Below are 6,518 nucleotides of genomic sequence, written 5' to 3' on the forward strand. Positions count from 1 at the left end.
GTGTCACTAGGGGCTGGAGGGACAGCTCAGTGGTTAACTTCAGGGGACAATTCCCAGCACTAACCCAGTCTATTAAGTCCAGGTGTTGGGGATCGTACATGGCTTTCTGGTCTCTGCAGGTGCTACACACATACGTTGCACAAACCGGCAAACAGGTGCACACACATAAATAAAAATGAGTGAAAGAATTTAATGTGCTATGTCGCTGAAATAAAATCCAATAAAAATGTTTACAGCGTGTGTGGACAGGCTGATTCTTTTTTTTTTTTCCGGAGCTGGGGACTGAACCCAGGGCCTTGTGCTTGCTAGGCAAGCGCTCTACCACTGAGCTAAATCCCCAACCCCGGACAGTCTGATTCTTAATTTGTCTAATTTCTCAAAGGTGCACATGAAGGGTCTTTGGGGTTGCCAGGCACCATCTCTCCTTACTCTCAGCTATGTCAACATCATCTGTACTACCAAATAAAATTGAAAGTTGCATGTTATTCAGTATTGTGGAGGGGGCGTGTGTAGAAAATTTTAATCCCAATCCGAGGATTTGACCCTGCCCTTTAATCCTGTAATTCTTGAATAAAAGACACACAACTTTTACTATTTACAATATGCCTTAAACAGCATAAGAGCTGGGCGGATATCGACCCTCTATGCTATTAGAATCTACATTTCTATCTGAGTTATTACTTTACTATGCTTCCTTTGGGCTGCTGTCAACTCCAATTGGCCAGCCCTCTGGGTCATGACCTCTTGACTCCTAACCCATGGATTTCTCTGTTCCTCCTTCACCTTCTTCGCTTCTTCATTCTCCTTTTATTCATAAAGCCTGTGAACCCTAAACCCTGCCTATGTCTTTTCTGACCAGCTATTGGCTCTCAGCATCTTTATTATCCAATCAGAAATAACTTGGGGTCAAGGACACATAGGGTCACTAGGGTCAATGTGGGGACTCTCTCGCTTGGGGGCCTGGATTTAGGATTAGAATTCTATATCTTTCAAGAATTTCCAAAAATTCTCTCAGGGCTAGGAACAATCTTTCAGCACCTATAGCTTCTCTCTCTAGTTCATTATTCTTCACTTAACCATTAAGAAAATCATGTGCAACTGGGCAGTGGTGGTCTCGAGCACATGTCTTTTATCCCAGCATTCAGGAGGCAAAGTCACGCAGATCTCTGAGTTTGAGGCCAGCTTGGTCTACAGAGTGAGTTCCAGGACAGCCAGGACTACACAGAGAAACCTTGTCTTGAAATTCTATGCCCTCCAAAAAGAAAATCATGTGATTCTGTACATATGAGATGACTCCATCATTTAATACAGATTTCACTAATACATAAAATAGCTTAGTACTTGTATCAGGATGGGCTTTGAAAAACCCCAAAGATATTTAAATTAAGAAAATATTTTATGTCAGTGAATGGGTATCATCAATATATATTGTTTAAATGCATGGAGCTGTCAAAGAACAAAAAAATTTGAATAAAAAGTGTTTTTATTAATTTACGTGTACCTATAATTATTTCACATGTGTTCACATGATGCATGTATGTAGGTGTGTATGCTATGGCATGCATGTGGAGGCCAGATTAACTTCATCTCTCTGAAGTTAATTCTCTCCTTCCTTGTTATTTATTACATTGGATTAATGACAGTATTGGTCTGTCATGGCTGAAATTCTTTACCCATTTAAATGTTCACGTCTCCTCTCACTTTTATGTGGGCTCTGAGGATTAAACTTATGTCACCAGATGTGTGCACTCAGTATTTTTCTTCACTGAATCATTTTGCTGACCCTAAGGAAGTTCTTTAGATAGATGCACATGCTATACAGACAATATAGACAATATGTGGTGCCACAAAGATTTCATAGTCAATAGATACTGTGGGTCTTCAGTGTAGCTCGCCTTTGTCCATACTGGAATAGTACTAAATGTGAGTATAATCTTCCTTACAGCTAAAGAAAGCTGGTTTGATTAGCATTTACTTTCTCTGTGTTCTTCATCAGTCTAGTAGGGAGAGCCCCCGCAGAGGCCAAGCTCCATAGCTATCTAGTATCCCCTTGAATGGGACTTGACCATCTGCTCCTGACTGACACACTGACAGTGACCTTCCCAACCACAGAAGCTCAGATCATGGAGCCTCTGGAAACCTGCCCTTTCCTGGACAGGGGGAAGGCCAACTGTGGGCCTAAGACAATTCTGGAGTGACAGCTATTTTTAAGTATTTCTCCTTTCCATCAACATGTATCTATAGTTGCAAGTAGTCAGAGACCTATTTTATATTTTTACTTTGGTATTACAGAATACTAGTATAGTCTTTTGTATCTGGGTTTCAAGTATGCAAACGTCAGTATCTGTGCTTGACGAGGTTGGGAGTCATTTTTCAGAATGGAGAGTCTATATACCAGAACTTTCTCCCAAATATCTTCCTTCTCTTGAAAAAGAAACTATAAGTTCCCCCTCTGCTAAAGTGTTAGGTAGAAAGGAAATGAACTTTCCCCTAATAGGCATATGTGCTATTGCAGAACGCACAGGACACCAGGCTCTTCTCCACATTGTGGTTGTGTTGTTTTTTGGTGGGATTCCAGAGGTACAGAGAATAAAAGTTGTGCCCTACTGAAGGGAACAGATTGTTTAAGGAAAATAAAGAGGAAGGTAGCTGTGATGGTGAATTTTATTGTCAACTTCACACCATGTAGGATCATCTGGGAAGATAAGGCCAATGAGGCCTTGTTTCTAGTGGGCTTACCAGTGGGCATGTCTTTGAGGGATTGTCCATACTGTACATTGTTTGGGAAGATCCACCCATGGTGGGTGGCAGTATTTCCTGCGTTTGGGCCCTGGACTGGACCAAAGTGGACAGAGTGAGCCAAGCAAAGCATGCATGTTATCACTGGTCTCCATTCATGTCAACGGATGCGATGTCACCAAGTCCCTCGGGTTCCTCCACTGTGATTTGGTGAAATGAAGGGTTATAACCCAGAACAAACCCTTTCTCTGATAAGTTATTTTTGTCAGGGTAATTTGCCACCTCATCAGAAGCAGGATTAATGTAACAGATACAATCACCAATTAGACATGTCAAATTTGCTTCCTAGATATTTGGTCAAGCGTCACTCTAGGTATGTCTCTGAGGACATTTCTAATTGACATTAGCATTTGAATCAGTGGACTACATAGACCAGGTTGCCTTTCCTAACACAGAACCTCATCTAGCTAGCTTCCAGCCAAAAAAGAATGAAGTCTGGCTTACCTAGAATGTCATTTTAAATGACATCCTTAAGCTGGGACTCCAGGTATTTTTTTCTTTCTTGTCTTTGAATAGAACTGAAATCTCATCCCCACTTGAATCTCAAGGTTGTGGGGACTTGAACTAGAATCATGCCAACTTCCTTTGGTTACCACAGCTGACATTAGATTCTAGTATAATCCTGGGGGCCGTCATAATCTCAAGCATTGTCAAGACATAATATACTGACAAAAGGGGAAAGCAGGGTTGCAACTGTGGAAACAGCTTTCGTAGTTGGTAATGAGCAGAAGCCGGGATCTCTGAGGTCTGTGCTGAGAAGAGGAGAGACCGTCAGCCAAGACAAGTGAGTGTTACAGACCACACTGGCAAGGGTCACAGTGTCCTTAGTAAGAAAAGAGACGAGCTGGAGAGCCGCCTCTCACTTTCTAAGAGAATCGGTAAGTAGTCATGAGCAACAGTATGATAGTGATATGAATTCTAAAGGTCGACCTGCTGTAATTTAGATGGAAACGAGGAACGCACTATTAGAAACTAGAGGAAGTACGGTACTGATACTGGTAGAGACGCAAAGGCCTTGGTTCAGCTCTGTTCTGTGGAAGGAGAAATTCGCAAGCATTGAAATTGTAGGTATAGCTTAGTAGATAGGTAAACAAAGTGTTGGGAGGTGCCTCTGACTATTCCTAGTATTATATTATAAAAGATTGAAAAGGAGTGCAGGGGAATATGGGGGTGCAATAAGGGGGATGTATAGGGGGAATACCCATATGGGGGAGGGGGACGGGGAGGGAAGGGAATGGGGGCTTATGGACAGGAAACTGGGAGGGGGAATAGTGTTCGAAATGTAAGTAAATAAATATATCAAATAAAATAAAAATAATTTAAAAAAGAGAAAGAAGCTCTTAAACTTGTAGATTTGGAACTTTTAGCAGATTTATAATAAATAGAAAAACCAAATCCCAAACCTAACTAAACCAAAGAACCCCCAGACCCCCAGAAAGTGTGAAAAAGAGAACAAGATTGCATCTTGACTCTCATTTACTGAGAGAAGACTGTGAACGGAAGCCATGCCGGTTTGAAGCAAAGGGATGGGAGATGAGATGGTGTAAACAGAGCCTGCCAGACTTCCTTAACTCTGGTTGGTTGTAAAGCACACCATTCTTCAGCCAAAGGGAGAATGATCCTGGGGCCTAAGAAACAGACAGGACCTTCACTCCCACCACAAGCCCAGGGGACAAGATTGTCTTCTTGGTTTTAGAGAGAAGGACCCTGGTAGGGAGCTGCGTGAAATACTGCCCTTACAGGGTGCCTCTGGGGCAGGTTCCCTCAACAGGTGTGGGGCAGAAGTCGCAAACAAGCAATGAATGAGACATAAGGTTTCTACGGCATCACCCGCTTCACTGATGTTCTGTGTGATAGTGAGTAGAATAGGTCAGAGCCCAAACATACATGATGCACTTGCTTCTAGCATCTCCCTTTCCTTTTCTCATGATAGGACACAGAACGAACACATTACTCACACCGAGTGGGTCCTCACCTGGACCCAAAAGGACCACATTCTTGTTATGGATGTCCCAGATTCTAAGAACTTTGGAAAATTTGTTTCTATCACCCGGTCTGTGGTATTTTCTTACAGCAACCTGGTACTATATTTCTTCTGAGATGTTTTAAATGGTCTAGCAGTGAAAGGGTATCGATAAGCCTGTGGTGGTCTTGTGCGATCCCAGTTAAGATGGACCTCCCCTTCACCTTCTGATCAGGTCAGCCAACGAACGGGGAGCAGCTGCTTTCTGACCTTGCTTCTGAGAGAAGGGAGCGAGTGGCCCTGCATCCATCACCCTTTCAAATCTTTGCTTGCTACAGTCACTCCAGTGCTAGTTTTCCGACCAAAGAAATACGAAGAGAATTTGCCAAGGTTTTAGGAGATGAAGGGAAAGAATGAGCAGAAGCTGGAAAATGAAGTCGTGAGGTAGTTTAAAAAACCAGAAACAATTAAGAAAATTTGTGTGGCACTAAAATGCCTTTGTTCGTGCCGAGGACTAATTTTAGCAAGGCATTGGGCAGCCTATTCCTTATTTTACCTGAATCAAGAGAGTGATACTGTTGAGTTGAGAGGGATCTAAGCTGGAAAGAGGAATAGGTCTTTCCAGATGTGTCAGACTTACTCACAATTCAGATGTGTGAGTACTTGAAATCTCCATAAAAAGTTTACACTGTGGCTTCAGTCTATTTGCTGTGGTAAAATAGCCTTGACCAAACATATATGCAATTCGTCAATGCCAACTAAGTACAACGGTTTTCTTTCATTATACAAGAAAAAACATAGTTGCTATTATAGATGTGTAAGTCTGAGATTTCTACTGATTTCAATTTTCAGTTGGACGTATAAAGGGGCCAACTCATATTGTCCAGTGCAGATTGGTTAAGAAGTGTGTGAGTGCATCCTTTACAGAGGGAAAGACAGCTGAACCTAGTTCTAAAGGAGTTGGCAAAAGTTTATATGGAGATAAATGACTAACTGGCCTCATGACCCCACAGATTATGTATTATTTTCAATGCAAATAACAACATTAGTATTCTAAGGAGAATAATTCTATATTTTATAGATGGACAGATTGTATGTACCACAGCAGTGAGTAGTTACAATACTTGTGTATTGTATTTCTGGCTGTAGATGTGGCTCCTTGGTGGAACCTAGCATACACAGGACTTTCAGATCCCTCAGACTGGAATAACTAAACCCAGAATAGACATACACTCACTATCTAGAAGTGTTACGGTCCTAGTTCTTTTCATCACAACTAGATGACTGAGAGTTTATATAAGGGGAAAAATAGACAAAAGTGAGTTTAAAAATGCAATGCTCACTACTAACTTAACAGAAAGCTTTACCACCAATCAATATATTTGTATTTGTAAGACTTCATGATACATCAGTTTGGTCAGGCTGACCTCCATCTTTCAAGAGTTCTCTCTCTTCTTAGTTTCCAGGCAGGAGATTTAGCCATGGGAAGAAAGCTATAGTGTTCTGCTGCGGGTACTCATTGTTGCCTGTATGTAGGCTCACTGTTGGTTTGCTGTAGCACCCAGATTTGCATGCATTTTCCATCATTAGATCCTTCTTCTGGGCTCTTGCCTCCATAAGAAAGGGTGTCTTTTTTCTTTTCCCCTCTTTTATTGTTTCTTCTTCTTCTTCTTCTTCTTCTTCTTCTTCTTCTTCTTCTTCTTCTTCTTCTTCTTCTTCTTCTTCTTCTTCTTCTTCTTCTCCTCCTCCTCCTCCT

At 41.7% G+C, this 6,518-nt stretch overlaps 1 non-coding gene across 1 annotated transcript; it reads right to left on the reverse strand.

Annotated features, from left to right (window-relative positions):
• Nucleotides 1-267: 267 nt before the first annotated feature.
• Nucleotides 268-348, reverse strand: Trnaa-agc27 (transfer RNA alanine (anticodon AGC) 27). Its single transcript has one exon. It is a non-coding gene; the product is annotated as a tRNA-Ala (tRNA).
• Between the last annotated feature and the right edge of the window lie 6,170 nt (nucleotides 349-6,518).

The sequence above is a fragment of the Rattus norvegicus genome, chromosome 1, assembly GCF_036323735.1.
Source record: "Rattus norvegicus strain BN/NHsdMcwi chromosome 1, GRCr8, whole genome shotgun sequence".
NCBI lineage: Eukaryota > Metazoa > Chordata > Mammalia > Rodentia > Muridae > Rattus > Rattus norvegicus.